General features: G+C 50.7%; 1 protein-coding gene and 1 long non-coding RNA gene across 5 annotated transcripts in view; one reads left to right on the plus strand and one right to left on the minus strand.

The window, feature by feature from the left end:
- LOC140427624 (homeobox protein PKNOX1-like) overlaps positions 1-18,736 on the minus strand; it is a 404,309-nt gene that overhangs the window by 77,579 nt on the left and 307,994 nt on the right. The gene's annotated exons all lie outside the window — the stretch shown is intronic.
- The window catches only part of LOC140427626 (uncharacterized), a 63,579-nt gene that overhangs the window by 39,951 nt on the left and 4,892 nt on the right, over positions 1-18,736 (plus strand). The window contains exon 2 of the long non-coding RNA XR_011948576.1: positions 7,871-7,989. This is a non-coding gene — a long non-coding RNA (uncharacterized lncRNA). The remainder of the gene's footprint in view (positions 1-7,870; positions 7,990-18,736) is intronic.

Here is an 18,736-nt window from a genome sequence, read left to right on the forward strand (position 1 = left end):
ATCCAGGCAAGTGGAGAGTATTCCATCACACTCCTGACTTGTGCCTTGTAGATGGTGGACAGGCTTTGGTGGGTCAGGAGGTGAGTTACTCACCATAGGATTTCTCGCCTTTGATCTACCCTGGTAGATGCAGTATTAATGTGGCTAGTCCAATTCAGTTTCTGATCAATGGTAACCCTCAGGATGTTGATTGTGGGGGATTCAGCGATGGCAATGCCATTGAATGCCAAGGGGCGATGGTTAGATCCTCTCTTGTAGGAGATGGTCATTGCCGGGCACTTGTGTGGTGTGAATGTAAGTTGCCACTTGTCAGCCCCGAGCCTGGATATTGTCCGGGTCTTGCTGCATTTGGTCATGGACTGCTTCAAGATCTGATGAGACCCACGCAGACATGGGGAGAATGTGCAAACTCCACACGTGCAGTGACCAGGGCTGGGTTCGAAACTGGGTCCTCGGCGCCTTGAGGCAGCAGTGCTAACCACTGCGCCACCATGCTGCCCCCTCTCCTTCGTATCTTGACAACTTGGATCAAATCACCCCTTAACTTTCTAAATTCGACTTCCGGGTGCGGCTATGCAGAGCTAGGTCGCATATTCGGCAGCTCCCGCTTGGAACGGACTTTTGGGCTCTTTTACAGGGCCCCCACGGCATTTGTTTGACATTTCCCGGTGTGGGAAGAAGACTGCAGCATTCCCCTGACAGTGTCCCCCAGGAATGTTAGGTCTTTAGGCTACCAGACCCGGCAGAAACAGTAAAAGATTTGGCTTTGGCTGCAGGTTTAGACAAAAGCCTCTTCCAGCATGCAGGCGGGGGAAGGGCAAGCTTAAAGCTGCAATCTGACTTGACTCGATTAAAGGTGAATTCGAGCAGCAGAGGGAACAACTGTGAAAAGATCTACCAAGGCCATTGAAGAAGCAGGGACGAGGCTTCCGGTGGCGGCCATGGAGGAGTAGTTCGCGCATTCGGCAGCTCCCCTCTGGAGCTGACTCTCAGACCTTTTCTAGGAGTTTCCATAGACTTTTTGGGGCAGACTGGTGAAGCGAACACTGCCAAAAGGATTCCCTCTCGACTTCCGGTTGCGGCTATGCGGAGCTAAACCGCACGATTCGGCAGCTCCCGCTACCACGGACTTTTGGGCTCGTTAGAGGAGCCCCAACGGAACTTTTTTTTGACGCAGCCCGTGGGGAAGGGAAGAGAGAGGTCCCCCTCCAATTTCTATGAAATGGACCAGAAGTGAAACGGCCAAAGAAGCGGCACTGGAGCAACGGGAGAAGCGAGGGAAAGAAAACAAAATGGCGGCGGCCAGGGACAAAGAACAAAGAACAAAGAAATGTACAGCACAGGAACAGGCCCTTCGGCCCTCCAAGCCAGTGCCGACCATGCTGCCCGACTAACTACAACTCACTTTGTTCCAGTGAGAACAAACCGAGTTTATTCAACCGCTCCTCATAGCTAATGCTCTCCATACCAGGCAACATCCTGGTAAATCTCTTCTGCACCCTCTCTAAAGCCTCCACATCCTTCTGGTAGTGTGGCGACCAGAATTGAACACTATACTCCAAGTGTGGCCTAACTAAGATTCTATACAGCTGCAACATGACTTGCCTATTCTTATACTCAATGCCCCGGCCAATGAAGGCAAGCATGCCGTATGCCTTCTTGACTACCTTCTCCACCTGTGTTGCCCCTTTCAATGACCTGTGGACCTGTACTCCTAGATCTCTTTGACTTTCAATACTCTTGAGGGTTCTACCATTCACTGTATATTCCCTACCTGCATTAGACCTTCCAAAATGCATTACCTCACATTTGTCCGGATTAAACTCCATCTGCCATCTCTCCGCCCAAGTCTCCAAACAATCTAAATCCTGCTGTATCCTCTTACAGTCCTCATCGCTATCCGCAATTCCACCAACCTTTGTGTCGTCTGCAAACTTACTTATCAGACCAGTTACATTTTCCTCCAAATCATTTATATATACTACAAAGAGCATAGGTCCCAGCACTGATCCCTGTGGAACACCACTGGTCACAGCCCTCCAATGAGAAAAGCATCCTTCCATTGCTACTCTCTGCCTTCTATGACTAGCCAGTTCTGTATCCACCTTGCCAGCTCACCCCTGATCCCGTGTGACTTCACCTTTTGTACTAGTCTACCATGAGGGACCTTGTCAAAGGCCTTACTGAAGTCCATATAGACAACATCCACTGCCCTACCTGCATCAATCATCTTAGTGACCTCCTCGAAAAACTCTATCAAGTTAGTGAGACACGACCTCCCCTTCACAAAACCATGCTGCCTCTCACTAATACGTCCATTTGCTTCCAAATGGGAGTAGATCCTGTCTCGAAGAATTCTCTCCAGTAATTTCCCGACCACTGAAGTAAGGCTCACCGGCCTGTAGTTCCCTGGATTATCCTTGCTACCCTTCTTAAACAGAGGAACAACATTGGCTATTCTCCAGTCCTCCGGGACATCCCCTGAAGACAGTGAGGATCCAAAGATTTCTGTCAAGGCCTCAGCAATTTCCTCTCCAGCCTCCTTCAGTATTCTGGGGTAGATCCCATCAGGCCCTGGGGACTTATCTACCTTAATATTTTTTAAGACACCCAACACCTCGTCTTTTTGGATCTCAATGTGACCCAGGCTATCTACACACCCTTCTCCAGACTCAACATCTACCAATTTCTTCTCTTTGGTGAATACTGATGCAAAGTATTCATCTAGTATCTCGCCCATTTCCTCTGGCTCCACACATAGATTCCCTTGCCTATCCTTCAGTGGGCCAACCCTTTCCCTGGCTACCCTCTTGCTTTTTATGTTCGTGTAAAAAGCCTTGGGATTTACCTTAACCCTATTTGCCAATGACTTTTTGTGACCCCCTTCTAGCCCTCCTGACTCCTTGCTTAAGTTCCTTCCTACTTTCCTTATATTCCACGCAGGCTTCGTCTGTTCCCAGCCTTTTAGCCCTGACAAATGCCTCCTTTTTCTTTTTGACGAGGCCTACAATATCTCTCGTTATCCAAGGTTCCCGAAAATTGCCGTATTTATCCTTCTTCCTCACAGGAACATGCCGGTCCGGAATTCCTTTCAACTGACACTTGAAAGCCTCCCACATGTCAGATGTTGATTTGCCCTCAAACATCCGCCCCCAATCTATGTTCTTCAGTTCCCGCCTAATATTGTTATAATTAGCCTTCCCCCAATTTAGCACATTCATCCTAGGACCACTCTTATCCTTGTCCACCAGTACTTTAAAACTTACTGAATTGTGGTCACTGTTACCGAAATGCTCCCCTACTGAAACATCTACCACCTGGCCGGGCTCATTCCCCAATACCAGGTCCAGTACTGCCCCTTCCCTACTTGGACTGTCTACATATTGTTTTAAGAAGCCCTCCTGGATGCTCCTTACAAACTCCGCCCCGTCTAAGCCCCTGGCACTAAGTGAGTCCCAGTCAATATTGGGGAAGTTGAAGTCTCCCATCACCACAACCCTGTTGTTTTTACTCTTTTCCAAAATCTGTCGACCGATCTGCTCCTCTATCTCCCGCTGGCTGTTGGGAGGCCTGTAGTAAACCCCCAACCTTGTGACTGCACCCTTCTTATTACTGATCTCTACCCATATACCCTCACTGCCCTGAGGTGTCCTCCCGCAGTACAGTTGTGATATTCTCCCGAACCAGTAGCGCAACTCCGCCTCCCCTTTTACATCCCCCTCTATCCCGCCTGAAACATCTAAAGCCTGGAACGTTTAGCTGCCAATCCTGCCCTTCCCTCAACCAGGTCTCTGTAATGGCAACAACATCATAGTTCCAAGTACTAATCCAAGCTCTAAGTTCATCTGCCTTACCCGTAATACTTCTTGCATTAAAACATATGCACTTCAGGCCACCAGACCCGCTGTGTTCAGCAACTTCTCCCTGTCTGCTCTGCCTCAGAGCCCCACTGTCCCTATTCCCTAGTTCTCCCTCAATGCTCTCACCTTCTGACCTATTGCTCCCGTGCTCACCCCCCTGCCATACTAGTTTAAACCCTCCCGTGTGACACTAGCAAACCTCGCGGCCAGGATATTTATGCCTCTCCAGTTTAGATGCAACCCGTCCTTCTTATATAGGTCACACCTGCCCCGGAACAGCTCCCAGTGGTCCAGATAATGGAAACCCTCCCTCCTACACCAGCTGTTTAGCCACGTGTTTAGCTGCTCTATCTTCCTATTTCTAGCCTCACTGGCACGTGGCACAGGGAGTAATCCCGAGATTACAACCCTAGAGGTCCTGTCTTTTAACTTTCTGCCTAGCTCCCTGAACTCCTGCTACAGGACCTCATGCCCCTTCCTGCCTATGTCGTTAGTACCAATATGTACAACGATCTCTGCCTGTTTGCCCTCCCCCTTCAGGATGCCCTCTACCCGTTCGGAGACATCCTGGACCCTGGCACCAGGGAGGCAACATACCATCCTGGAGTCTCTTTCACGTCCACAGAAGCGCCTATCTGTGCCCCTGACTATAGAGTCCCCTATTACTATTACTCTTCTGCGCTTTGACCCTCCCTTCTGAACATCAGAGCCAGCCGTGGTGCCACTGCACTGGCTGCTGCTGTTTTCCCCTGATAGGCTATCCCCCCCGACAGTATCCAAAGGGGTATACCTGTTCGAGAGGGGGACAATCACAGGGGATTCCTGCACTGACTGCCTGCCCTTTCTGGTGGTCACCCATTTCTCTGCCTGCACCTTGGGTGTGACCACATTTACATAACTGCGATCTATGACGCTTTCCGCCACCTGCATGCTCCTAAGTGCATCCAATTGCTGCTCCAACCGAACCATGCGGTCTGTGAGGAGCTCCAGTTGGGTGCACTTTCTGCAGATGAAGCCATCCGGGATGCTGGAAGCCTCCCGGACCTGCCACATCTCACAGTCAGAGCACTGCACCCCTCTAACTGACATTGCGTCAATTAATTAAAATTAAAATTTAATATATTTTTAAAAAAATGTCAAAGTTACTGTTAACTATCTGTTTCCTAGCACTAGATTTCTAATAGAAATGCGAAAGCTAAATATAGTACTCTCCGATCTCTGGCTTAGATATCCCTCTAAATTATAATTAAATAATTATGTTTAATTAGTTCCCAATGCTTAATTTTTTTAATTTAGTGTAGATTTCCAACCAGCCACTCAGGCCACAGCTTTTCTGTGATGTCACTTCAGTTTCCCCCCGACACACACAATTTGAAAAAGGTATAAAAGTAAAAATGAGTAAAAATCACTTATTTACCTTCTTACCTTCTGAGTGCCTTAGATGTTCTCAGGTTCTCTCCCTGACAGAGACTGCTCCTCCTACTCCGAACGGCTCCCGAAACTAGGCTGCGATCTTTTAAAATCTCCCGGGGAGAAGGGGAGCTGCAGGAGTTCATCAAGCGCTGCTTCGAGGAGCAGCGCGAGGAAATGCGCAAGGAGATGTTGGCGCCTATGCTTTCGGCAATTGAAGGACTCAGGATCACCCAGAAGGCCCACGAAGCTAAGATCCAGGAGGTACAGAAAAGAGTCAGTCAGAACGAGGACGAGCTCGTGGGCCTGGCGGTGAGAGTGGAGCAGAACGAGGCGCTACACAAGAGGTGGGCGGGAAGACTCGAAGACCTGGAGAACAGGTCGAGGAGAAAGAATCTGCGGATCCTGGGTCTCCCTGAGGGAGTGGAGGGGGCTGATGCCGGGGCATACGCGAGCACGATGCTCGAGGCGATGATGGGCACGAAGGCCCCTTCGAGGTTGCTGGAGTTGGACGTGGCACATCGGGTGCTGGCGAAGAAGCCCCAGGCAAATGAGCCGCCAAGGGCGATGGTGGTGAGGTTCCACCGGTTCACGGAGAGAGAGTGGGTCCTGAGATGGGCCAAGAAGGAGCGGAGCAGTAAGTGGGACAATGCAGAGATCCGAATAGACCCGGACTGGAGCACGGAGGTTGCAAAGCGGAGAGCGGGTTTCAACCGGGCCAAAGCGGCGCTGTACCGGAAAGAAGTGAAATTCGGAATGCTGCAGCCAGCGCGACTGTGGGTCACATACAAGGGCCAACACTATTACTTCGAAACGCATGAAGAGGCGTGGACCTTTGTACAAGCCGAAAAGTTGGACTCTAACTGAGGGTTTGTGAGGGTGGGGGTGATGTTTGATGTGTGATGGTTGTTGTATATAGGGGGTCAATCCCGCGCAGGAAATGTTACATGGGCTGGGGGAGAGAGACAAGGCCGCGACAGGAGCTGCGCCAGAGGGGGCGGAGCGGGCTTTGGAAAGGCGGGAAGGGGAACGAAGGAATGCATATGGATTGGTAGACTCCCACGCGGGGAGGTCAATGGGACGGCGGGGGAAGCCGGGGTCAGCAGGCGTCAGCTGACTTACAGGAGTGACATGGGGGTAGCAAAAAAGCTAGACAGGGGTCTAGCGGGGGGGGAGGGGGGGAAGGGGGGGGGAAAAGGGTTGCTGCTGCACTGGCCGAAAGGGAATGGGACACAGAAGAGGTGGTCGGGACGGGGGTCCCCCCTCTGGGGGACTGGAGGGTGAGGGAGGCGTGGACACGGGACTGGCCCAGAAAAGGAGATGGCTAGTCGGCGGGGCGTGGGGGGGGTGAGAGCCTCTCCAATCCGGTTGATAATGTGGAACGTGAGGGGCCTGAATGGGCCGGTGAAGAGGGCTCGAGTGTTCGCGCACTTGAAGGGACTGAAGGCAGACGTGGCTATGTTCCAAGAGACACACCTGATGGTGGCGGACCAGGTCAGGCTAAGAAAGGGATGGGTAGGACAGGTATTCCACTCGGGAATGGACGCGAAGAATAGAGGGGTGGCAATATTGGTGGGAAAGCGGGTGTCATTCGAGGCCAAGACTATTGTAGCGGACAACGGAGGGTGATATGTAATGGTGAGCGGTAGGCTGCAAGGGGTGGGTGGTGTTGGTAAACGTATACGCCCCAAACTGGGATGATGCAGGATTCATGAAGCGCATGTTGTGGTGCATTCCGGACCTGGAGATAGGAGGCCTGATAATGGGAGGGGACTTCAATACAGTGTTGGATCCCGCACTAGACCGCTCCAAATCAAGGACGGGAAAGAGGCCGGCGGCGGCCAAGGTGCTTAGGGGGTTTATGGATCTGATGGGGGGAGTGGACCCATGGCGGTTTGCAAGGCCGCAGGCCAGGGAATTTTCTTTCTTCTCCCATGTACACAAAGCCTACTCCCGGATAGATTTCTTTGTTCTGGGTAGGGCGCTCATTCCAAGGGTGGAGGGGACGGAGTATTCGGCTATAGCCGTTTCGGACCATGCCCCGCACTGGGTGGAACTGGAGCTGGGAGAGGAGAGGGACCAACGCCCGTTTTGGCAGCTGGATGTGGGACTGCTGGCGGACGAGGTGGTGTGTGGGAAGGTGAGGGGGTGTATCGAAAGGTACTTGGAGGCCAACGACAACGGGGAGGTGCGGGTGGGGGTGGTATGGGAGGCATTGAAGGCGGTGATCAGGGGAGAGCGAATCTCCATTAGGGCTCATAGGGAGAAGACAGAGGGTATGGAAAGGGAGAGGTTAGTGGGGGAGATTTTGAGAGTGGACAGGAGATACGCAGAGGCCCCGGAGGAAAGATTACTTGGGGAAAGATGACGGCTCCAGACGGAGTTTGACCTGTTGACCACAGGGAAGGCGGAGGCACAGTGGAGGAAAACGCAGGGGTGACCTACGAGTATGGGGAAAAGGCTAGTTGGATGCTGGCACACCAGCTCCGTAAGAGGATGGCAGCGAGGGAAATAGGGGGAGTCAAAGATGGAAGGGGAGCCAGGGTTCGGAGTGCGACGAAAATAAACGAGTACTGCTTAACAACTTCCTTACCTTGCAGGTCAGCTGGTAGTTCGGGAGAGAGAGAGAGCCGGGACTTTGGAAACAGCGTGGGAGATTGAAAAAGCGCGGGAGCTGCGAGGCAGAGGGGACAGTTTAAAAGGTCGCGGCGTGGGTGAGGTAAGTACTGCTTAACAACTTCCTTACCTTGCAGGTCAGCTGTTAGTTTCGGGAGATCAGTTTCGGGAGCAGGCCTATTGGCTGACTGTAAATCAGGAAGGATACAAAAGGTGTGGCTGATGTGTCTATAGAAACGGAGTGCTGGAGGCAAACAGAGTGTATCTGAGTTTGGGTAAGGCTGAGTGCTGGAGGCAAACAGAGTGTATCTGAGTTTGGGTAAGGCTGAGTTCGGGTAAGAGGTGAGTGAGGGCTGTGTTTTTTTGGAGTTTGGGGTTGAGTTTCCCCCCAAAAAAAAAAATCCAATTAATTAAGTAAATTAATTAACTAGTTAAGGGAATTTGGTGCTCATCTTAAGGAGGTGCAGAGAAGCAGACCTGTGAGGGAGCCTCGGGAGCAATTACATCACAGCCAGCAGGTAAGTGATTGGCTTGTGACTGGTAAGTGATTTCTCTCTCTTTGACTTTCTCTTAGCTGTGTAGTGTAGTTCAAATTTAACTTCAGGTTTAAGTCATGGCAGGAGAGCTCAGACCCGTGTCATGCTCCTCTTGTGAGATGTGGCAATTCAGGGACCCTTCTGGTGTCCCTGACTCCTTCATCTGCAAGAAGTGTGTCCAACTGCAGCTCCTGTTAGACTGCTTGACGGCTCTGGAGCTGCGGATGGACTCACTTTGGAGCATCCGCGATGCTGAGGAAGTTGTGGATAGCACATTCAGTGAGTTGGTCACACCGCAGATTAAATTTACTGAGGCAGATAGCGAATGGGTGACCAACAGACAGAAGAAGAGTAGGAAGGCAGTGCAGGGATCCCCTGCGGTCATCTCCCTCCAAAACAGATTTACCGTTTTGGAAACTGTTGGGGGAGGTGGCTCACCAGGGGAAGGTGGCAGCAGCCAGGTTCATGGCACCGTGGCTGGCTCTGCTGCACAGAAGGGCGGGAAAAAGAGTGGCAGAGCTATAGTGATAGGGGATTCAATTGTAAGGGGAATAGACAGGCGTTTCTGCGGACGCAAACGAGAATCCAGGTTGGTATGTTGCCTCCCTGGTGCAAGGGTCAAGGATGTCTCAGAGCGGCTGCAGGGCATTCTGGAGGGGGAGGGTGAACAGCCAGCTGTCGTGGTGCATATAGGCACCAACGATATAGGTAAAAAACGGGATGAGGTCCTACAAGCTGAATTTAGGGAGTTAGGAGTTAAACTAAAAAGTAGGACCTCAAAGGTAGTAATCTCAGGATTGCTACCAGTGCCACGTGATAGTCAGAGTAGGAATGACAGGGTAGCTAGGATGAATACGTGGCTTGAGAGATGGTGCAAGAGGGAGGGTTTCAAATTCCTGGGACATTGGGACCGGTTCTGGGGGAGGTGGGACCTGTACAAATCGGACGGTCTGCATCTGGGTGGGACCGGAACCAATGTTCTCGGGGGTGTGTTTGCTAGTGCAGTTGGGGAGGGTTTAAACTAATGTGGCAGGGGGATGGGAACCGATGTAGGAAGTCAGTGGGGACAGAAACAAAAGGCAGGAAGGGAGAGTGTGTAAAGCATGACCAGAGAAAGCAGGGCAGAGAGCAAGGAAAGTCTACATTAAACGGCATTTATTTCAATGCAAGGGGCCTGACGGGCAAAGCGGATGAACTCAGGGCATGGACGGGCACATGGGACTGGGATATTATGGCTATGACTGAAACATGGCTAAGGGAGGGGCAGGACTGGTAGCTCAATGTTCCGGGGTACAGATACTATAGAAAGGATAGAACAGGAGGTAAGAGAGGAGGGGGAGTGGCGTTTTTGATTAGGGAGAACATCACGGCAGTACTTAGCGGGGATATATCCGAGGGTTCGCCCACTGAGTCTATATGAGTGGAACTGAAAAATAAGAAGGGAGAGATCACCTTGGTAGGACTGTACTACAGGCCCCCAAATAGTCAGCGGGAAATTGAGGAGCAAATATGTAAGGAGATTACAGATAGCTGCAAGAATAATAGGGTGGTAGTAGTAGGGGACTTTAACTTTCCCAACATTGACTGGGACAGCCATAGCATTAGGGGCTTGGATGGAGGGAAATTTGTTGAGTGTATTCAGGAGGAATTTCTCATTCAGTATGTGGATGGACCGACTAGAGAGGGGGCAAAACTTGACCTCGTCTTGGGAAATAAGGAAGGGCAAGTGACAGAAGTGCTAGTGAGGGATCACTTTGGGACAAGTGACCATAACTCCATTAGTTTTAAGATATTCCCAAATATTGAGTGGAAACTCTTTAGATCAAATAGTTTGGATGGGGTGGTGTTTGTGCAGTGTGTCCAGGAAGCTTTTCTAACACAGTATGTAGATTGTCCGACCAGAGGAGGGGCAATATTGGATTTAGTACTGGGTAATGAACCAGGGCAAGTGATAGATTTGTTAATGGGGGAGCATTTTGGAGATAGTGACCACAATTCTGTGAGTTTCACTTTAGTAATGGAGAGGGATAGGTACGTGCAACAGGGCAAGGTTTACAATTGGAGGAAGGGTAAATACGATGTTGTCAGACAAGAATTGAAGTGCATAAGTTGGGAACATAGGCTGGCAGGGAAGGACACAAGTGAAATGTGGAACTTGTTCAAGGAACAGGTGCTACGTGTCCTTGATATGTATGTCCCTGTCAGGCAGGGAAGAGATGGTCGAGTGAGGGAACCATGGTTGACAAGAGAGGTTGAATGTCTTGTTAAGAGGAAAAAGGTGACTTATGTAAGGCTGAGGGAACAAGGTTCAGACTGGGCATTGGAGGGATACAAGATAGCCAGGAGGGAACTGAAGAAAGGGATTAGGAGAGCTAAGAGAGGGCATGAACAATCTTTGGCGGGTAGGATCAAGGAAAACCCCAAGGCCTTTTACACATATGTGAGAAATATGAGAATGACTAGAGCGAGGGTAGGTCCAATCAAGGACAGTAGCGGGAGATCGTGTATTGAGTCTGAAGAGATAGGAGAGGTCTTGAATGAGTACTTTTCTTCTGTATTTACAAATGAGAGGGGCGATATTGTTGGAGAGGACAGTGTGAAACAGATTGGTAAGCTCGAGGAAATACTTGTTAGGAAGGAAGATGTGTTGGGCATTTTGAAAAACTTGAGGATAGACAAGTCCCCCGGGCCTGACGGGATATATCCAAGGATTCTATGGGAAGCAAGAGATGAAATTGCAGAGCCGTTGGCAATGATCTTTTCATCCTCACTGTCAACAGGGGTGGTACCAGGGGATTGGAGAGTGGCGAATGTCGTGCCCCTGTTCAAAAAAGGAACTAGGGATAACCCTGGGAATTACAGGCCAGTTAGTCTTACTTCGGTGGTAGGCAAAGTAATGGAAAGGGTACTGAAGGATAGGATTTCTGAGCATCTGGAAAGACACTGCTTGATTAGGGATAGTCAGCACGGATTTGTGAGGGGTAGGTCTTGCCTTACAAATCTTATTGAATTCTTTGAGGAGGTGACCAAGCATGTGGATGAAGGTAAAGCAGTGGATGTAGTGTACATGGATTTTAGTAAGGCATTTGATAAAGTTCCCCATGGTAGGCTTATGCAGAAAGTAAGGAGCCATGGGATAGTGGGAAATTTGGCCAGTTGGATAACAAACTGGCTAACCGATAGAAGTCAGAGAGTGGTGGTGGATGGCAAATATTCAGCCTGGATCCCAGTTACCAGTGGCGTACCGCAGGGATCAATCAGTTCTGGGTCCTCTGCTGTTTGTGATTTTCATTAATGACTTGGATGAGAGAGTTGAAGGGTGGGTCAGTAAATTTGCAGACGATACGAAGATTGGTGGAGTTGTGGATAGTAAGGAGGGCTGTTGTCGGCTGCAAAGAGATATAGATAGGATGCCGATCTGGGCTGAGAAGTGGCAGATGGAGTTTAACCCTGAAAAGTGTGAGGTTGTCCATTTTGGAAGGACAAATATGAATGCGGAATACAGGGTTAACGGTAGAGTTCTTGGCAATGTGGAGGAGCAGAGAGATCTTGGGGTCTATGTTCATACATCTTTGAAAGTTGCCACTCAAGTGGATAGAGCTGTGAAGAAGGCCTATGGTGTGCTCGCGCTCATTAACAGAGGGATTGAATTTAAGAGCCGTGAGGTGATGATGCAGCTGTACAAAACTTTGGTAAGGCCACATTTGGAGTACTGTGTACAGTTCTGGTCGCCTCATTTTAGGAAGGATGTGGAAGCTCTGGAAAAGGTGCAAAGAAGATTTACCAGGATGTTGCCTGGAATGGAGAGTAGGTCTTACGAGGAAAGGTTGAGGGTGCTAGGCCTTTCCTCATTAGAGCGGAGAAGGATGAGGGGCGACTTGATAGAGGTTTATAAGATGATCAGGGGAATAGATAGAGTAGACAGTCAAAGACTTTTTCCCCGGGTGGAACACACCATTACAAGGGGACATAAATTTAAGGTGAAAGGTGGAAGATATAGGAGGGATATCAGAGGTAGGTTCTTTACCCAGAGAGTAGTGGGGGCATGGAATGCACACCCTGTGGAAGTAGTTGAGTCGGAAACATTAGGGACCTTCAAGCAGCTATTGGATAGGTACATGGATTACGGTAAAATGATATAGTGTAGATTTATTTGTTCTTAAGGGCAGCACGGTAGCATTGTGGATAGCACAATTGCTTCACAGCTCCATGGTCCCAGGTTCGATTCCGGCTTGGGTCATTGTCTGTGCGGAGTCTGCACGTCCTCCCCGTGTCTGCGTGGGTTTCCTCCGGGTGCTCCGGTTTCCTCCCACAGTCCAAAGATGTGCGGGTTAGGTGAATTGGCCATGATAAATTGCCCTTAATGTCCAGATTGCCCTTGGTGTTGGGTGGAGGTGTTGAGTTTGGGTAGGGTGCTCTTTCCAAGAGCCGGTGCAGACTCAAAGGGCCGAATGGCCTCCTTCTGCACTGTAAATTCAATGATAATCTATGATTAATCTAGGACAAAGGTTCGGCACAACATCGTGGGCCGAAGGGACTGTTCTGTGCTGCATTTTCTATGTTCTATGTTCTATAGCTATGGAGAATGATAGGTCTGGCCCAAGAGTTAAAATTCTTAATTGGGGCAAGGCCAATTTTGATGGTATCAGACAGGAACTTGCAGAGGTAGATTGGGGGAGACTGTTGGCAGGCAAAGGGACGGCTGGTAAATGGGAGGCTTTTAAAAATGTGTTAACCAGGGTGCAGGGTAAGCACATTCCCTTTAGAGTGAAGGGCAAGGCTGGTAGAAGTAGGGAACCCTGGATGACTCGAGATATTGAGACTCTGGTCAAAAAGAAGAAGGAGGCATATGACGTACATAAGCAACTGGGATCAAGTGGATCCCTTGAAGAGTATAGAGATTGTCGAAATAGAGTTAAGAGGGAAATCAGGAGGACAAAAAGGGGACATGAAATTGCTTTGGCAAATAATGCAAGGGAGAATCCAAAGAGATTCTACAGATACATAAAGGGGAAAAGAGTAACTAGGGACAGAGTAGGGCCTCTTAAGGATCAACAAGGACATCTATGTGCCGAGCCACAAGAGTTGGGTGAGATCCTGAATGAATATTTCTCATCGGTATTCACGGTGGAGAAAGGCATGGATGTTAGGAAACTAAGGGAAATAAATAGTGATGTCTTGAGAAGTGTGCATATTACAGAGGAGGAGGTGCTGGAAGTCTTAAAGCGCATCAAGGTAGATAAATCCCCGGGACCTGATGAAATGTATCCCAGGATGTTGTGGGAGGCTAGGGAGGAAATTGCGGGTCCCCTAACAGAGATATTTGAATCATCGGCAGCCACAGGTGAGGTGCCTGAAGATTGGAGAGTGGCGAATGCTGTGCCCTTGTTTAAGAAGGGCAGCAGGGAAAAGCCTGGGAACTACAGACCGGTGAGCCCAACGTCTGTAGTAGGTAAGTTGCTAGAAGGTATTCTGAGAGACAGGATCTACAAGCATTTAGAGAGGCAAGGGCTGATTCGGGGCAGTCAGCATGGCTTTGTGCGTGGAAAATCATGTCTCACAAATTTGATTGAGTTTTTTGAGGGGGTGACCAAGAAGGTAGATGAGGGCAGTGCAGTAGACGTTGTCTGCATGGACTTTAGCAAAGCCTTTGACAAGGTACCACATGGTAGGTTGTTGCAGAAGGTTAAAGCTCACGGGATCCAGGGTGAGGTTGCCAATTGGATTCAAAATTGGCTGGACGACAGAAGGCAGAGGGTGGTTGTAGAGGGTTGTTTTTCAAACTGGAGGCCTGTGACCAGTGGTGTGCCTCAGGGATCGGTGCTGGGTCCACTGTTATTTGTGATTTATATTAATGATTTGGATGAGAATTTAGGAGGCATGGTTAGTAAGTTTGCAGATGACACCAAGATTGGTGGCACAGTGGATAGTGAAGAAGGTTATCTAGGATTGCAACGGGATCTTGATCAATTAGGCCAGTGGGCCGACGAATGGCAGATGGAGTTTAATTTAGATAAATGTGAGGTGATGCATTTTGGCAGATCGAATCAGGCCAGGACCTACTCAGTTAACGGTATGGCGTTGGGGAGAGTTATAGAACAAAGAGATCTAGGAGTACAGGTTCATAGCTCCTTGAAGGTGGAGTCGCAGGTGGACAGGGTGGTGAAGAAGGCATTCGGCATGCTTGGTTTCATTGGTCAGAACATTGAATACAGGAGTTGGGACATCTTGTTGAAGTTGTACAAGACATTGGTACGGCCACACTTGGAATGCTGTGTGCAGTTCTGGTCACCCTATTATAGAAAGGATATTATTAAACTAGAAAGAGTGCAGAAAAGATTTACTAGGATGTTGCCAGGACTTGATGGTTTGAGTTATAAGGAGAGGCTGGATAGACTGGGACTTTTTTCCCTGGAGCGTAGGAGGCTTAGGGGTGATCTTATAGAGGTCTATAAAATAATGAGGGGCATAGATAAGGTAGATAGTCAACATCTTTTCCCAAAGGTAGGGTAGTCTAAAACTAGAAGGCATAGGTTTAAGGTGAGAGGGGAGAGATTCAGAAGGGCCCAGAGGGGCAATTTCTTTACTCAGAGGGTAGTGAGTGTCTGGAATGGGCTGCCAGAGGTAGTAGTAGAGGCGGGTACAATTGTGTCTTTTAAAAAGCATTTATATAGTTACATGGGTAAGATGGGTATAGAGGGTTATGGGCCAAGTGCGGGCAACTGGGACTAGCTTAATGGTAAAAACTGGGCGGCATGGACTGGTTGGGCCGAAGGGCCTGTTTCCATGCTGTAAACTTCGATGATTCTATGATTCTATTCCAGGCCTTTTATGATGAGCTGTACAGATCCCAGCCCCCAGTGGGGGAAGAGGGGATGAGACGATTCCTAGATCAGCTGAGATTCCCGAGGGTGGAGGAGCAAGAGGTGGCTGGTTTGGGGGCACCAATTGGGTTGGAGGAGCTGAGCAAGAGTTTGGGGAGCATGCAGGTGGGGTAGGCCCCGGGAGCGGACGGATTCCCGGTGGAGTTCTACAGGAAGTACGCAGACCTGTTGACCCCGCTACTGGTGAGGACCTTTAATGAGGCAAGAGAGGAGGGGATCCTGCCCCCGACAATGTCGGAAGCGACAATTTCTTTGATCCTAAAGCGGGACAAGGACCGACTGCAATGTGGATCATACAGGCCAATCTCACTCCTCAATGTGGTTGCAAAGTTGCTGGCAAAAGTGCTGGCCACGAGGATTGAGGACTGTGTCCCAGGGGTAATGTAAAGGATTTGTAAAGCGCAGGCAACTAAACACCAATGTGCGGCGGCTCATAAACGTGATAATGATGCCATCGGAGGAGGGAGAGGCGGAGATAGTGGCAGCTATGGATGCGGAGAAGGCCTTTGACCGAGTAGAGTGGGAGTACCTCTGGGAGGTGCTGCGTAGGTTTGGGTTCGGGGGAGGGTTTATCAATTGGGTTAAGCTCCTTTATAGAGCCCCGATGGCGAGTGTAGTGACGAACCGGCGGAGGTCGGAGTACTTTTGACTGTACCGAGGGACGAGGCAGGGGTGCCCCCTGTCCCCCCTGTTGTTCGCATTGGCGATCGAACCATTGGCCATGTCATTGAGGGAGTCTAATAAATGGAGGGGGGTGGTCCGAGGGGGAGAAGAGCATTGGGTGTCGCTATATGCGGATGACCTGTTGCTGTACGTGGCGGATGCAATGGAGGGGATGGTGGAGGTCATGCAGACTCTAAGGGAGTTTGGGGAGTTTTCGGGCTATAAGCTCAATGTAGGGAAGAGTGAGCTCTTTGTATTACAGGCGGGGGACCAAGAAAGAGGGATAGGGGACCTACCGCTGAGGAGGGCGGAGGGGAGCTTCCGGTATCTGGGGATCCAGATAGCCAGGAGTTGGGGGACCCTACATAAACTGAATCTGGCGAGGTTGGTGGAGCAAATGGACGAGGATTTCAAAAGATGGGACATGTTACCGCTCTCGCTGGCGGGTAGAGTGCAGTCGGTCAAAATGGTGGTCCTTCCGAGGTTTCTGTTTGTGTTTCAGAGCCTTCCCATCGTGATCACTAAGGCCTTTTTTAAGAGAGTAGGCAGGAGTATTATGGGGTTTGTGTGAGCAAATAAGACCCCGAGAGTAAGGAGAGGGTTCCTGGAACGCACTAGGGACCAAGGAGGGTTGGCGCTGCCAAACCTGGGGAGCTACTACTGGGCAGCAAATGTGGCGATGATCCGCAAGTGGGTTATGGAGGGAGAGGGGCGGCATGGAAGAGGATGGAGATGGCGTCCTGTAAAGGAACGAGCCGGGGGGCTTTGGTGACGGCACCGCTGCCGCTCTCGCCGACAAAGTATACCACGAGCCCGGTGGTGGCGGCATCGCTAAGGATCTGGGGCCAGTGGAGACGGCACCGGGGTGCAATGGGAGCATCGGTGTGGTCCCCGATCAGGGGTAACCACCGGTTTGTCCCGGGGAAGCTGGACGGGGGGCTCCAGAGCTGGCATCGGGCGGGGATTGGAAGAATGGGGGACCTGTTCATCGACGGGACGTTTGCGAGCCTATGGGCACTGGAGGAGAAGTTCGAGTTACCCCCGGGAAATGCCTTTAGATATATGCAGGTGAGGGCTTTTGTGAGGTGACAGGTGAGGGAATTCCCGTTGCTCCCGGCACAAGAAGTTCAAGATAGGGTGATCTCGGGTGTATGGGTCGGGGAGGGCAAGGTGTCGGAAATACACCAGGAGTTGAAAGAAGAGGGGGAAGCGCTGGTAGAAGAGTTGAAGGGTAAATGGGAGGAGGAGCTGGGGGAGGAGATCGAGGAAGGTCTGTGGGCTGATGCCCTGGGTAGGGTTAATTCCTCCTCCTCGTGTGCCAGGCTCAGCCTGATACAATTTAAGGTGGTCCACAGAGCGCACTTGACAGGGGCGAGGTTGAGCAGGTTCTTTGGGGTAGAGGACAGATGTGGAAGGTGCTCAGGGAGCCCGGCGAACCATGTCCATATGTATTGGTCATGCCCGGCATTGGAGGGGTTCTGGAGAGCAGTTGGGAATGGGGGAGATTTTGAGAGTGGTCAGGAGATACGCAGAGGCCCCGGAGGAAAGATTACTTGGGGAAAGACGACGGCTCCAGACGGAGTTTGACCTGTTGACCACAGGGAAGGTGGAGGCACAGTGGAGGAAAGCGCAGGGAGTGACCTACGAGTATGGGGAAAAGGCTAGTCGGATGCTGGCACACCAGCTCCGTAAGAGGATGGCAGCGAGGAAAATAGGGGGAGTCAAAGATGAAAGGGGAGCCACGGTTCGGAGTGCGACGAAAATAAACGAGGTATTCAAGGCCTTTTATGAAGAGCTGTACAGATCCCAGCCCCCAGTGGGGGAAGAGGGGATGAGACGATTCCTAGATCAGCTGAGATTCCCGAGGATGGAGGAGCAAGAGGTGGCTGGTTTGGGGGCACCAATTGGGTTGGAGGAGCTGAGCAAGGGTTTGGGGAGCATGCAGGTGGGGAAGGCCCCGGGAGCGGACGGATTCCCGGTGGAGTTCTACAGGACGTACGCAGACCTGTTGGCCCCGCTACTGGTGAGGACCTTTAATGAGGCAAGAGAGGAGGGGACCCTGCCCCCGACAATGTCGGAAGCGACAATTTCTTTGATCCTAAAGCGGGACAAGGACCCACTGCAATGTGGATCGTACAGGCCGATCTCACTCCTCAATGTGGTTGCAAAGTTGCTGGCAAAAGTGCTGGACACGAGGATCGAGGATTGTGTCCCGGGGGTAATCCACGAGGACCAGACGGGATTTGTAAAGGGCAGGCAACTAAACACCAATGTGCGGCGGCTCTTAAACGTGATAATGATGCCATCGGAGGAGGGAGAGGCGGAGATAGTGGCAGCTATGGACGCGGATAAGGCCTTTGACCGAGTAGAGTGGGAGTACCTCTGGGAGGTGCTGCGTAGGTTTGGGTTCGGGGGAGGGTTTATCAATTGGGTTAAGCTCCTTTACAGAGCCCCAATGGCGAGTGTAGTGACGAACCGGCGGAGGTCGGAGTACTTTTGACTGTACCGAGGGACGAGGCAGGGGTGCCCCCTGTCCCCCCTGTTGTTCGCATTGGCGATCGAACCATTGGCCATGTCATTGAGGGAGTCTAATAAATGGAGGGGGGTGGTCCGAGGGGGAGAAGAGCATCGGGTGTCGCTATATGCGGATGACCTGTTGCTGTACGTGGCGGATGCAATGGAGGGGATGGTGGAGGTCATGCAGACTCTAAGGGAGTTTGGGGAGTTTTCGGGCTATAAGCTCAATGTAGGGAAGAGTGAGCTCTTT

Source organism: Scyliorhinus torazame, chromosome 8 (assembly GCF_047496885.1).
Source record: "Scyliorhinus torazame isolate Kashiwa2021f chromosome 8, sScyTor2.1, whole genome shotgun sequence".
Classification (NCBI taxonomy): domain Eukaryota; kingdom Metazoa; phylum Chordata; class Chondrichthyes; order Carcharhiniformes; family Scyliorhinidae; genus Scyliorhinus; species Scyliorhinus torazame.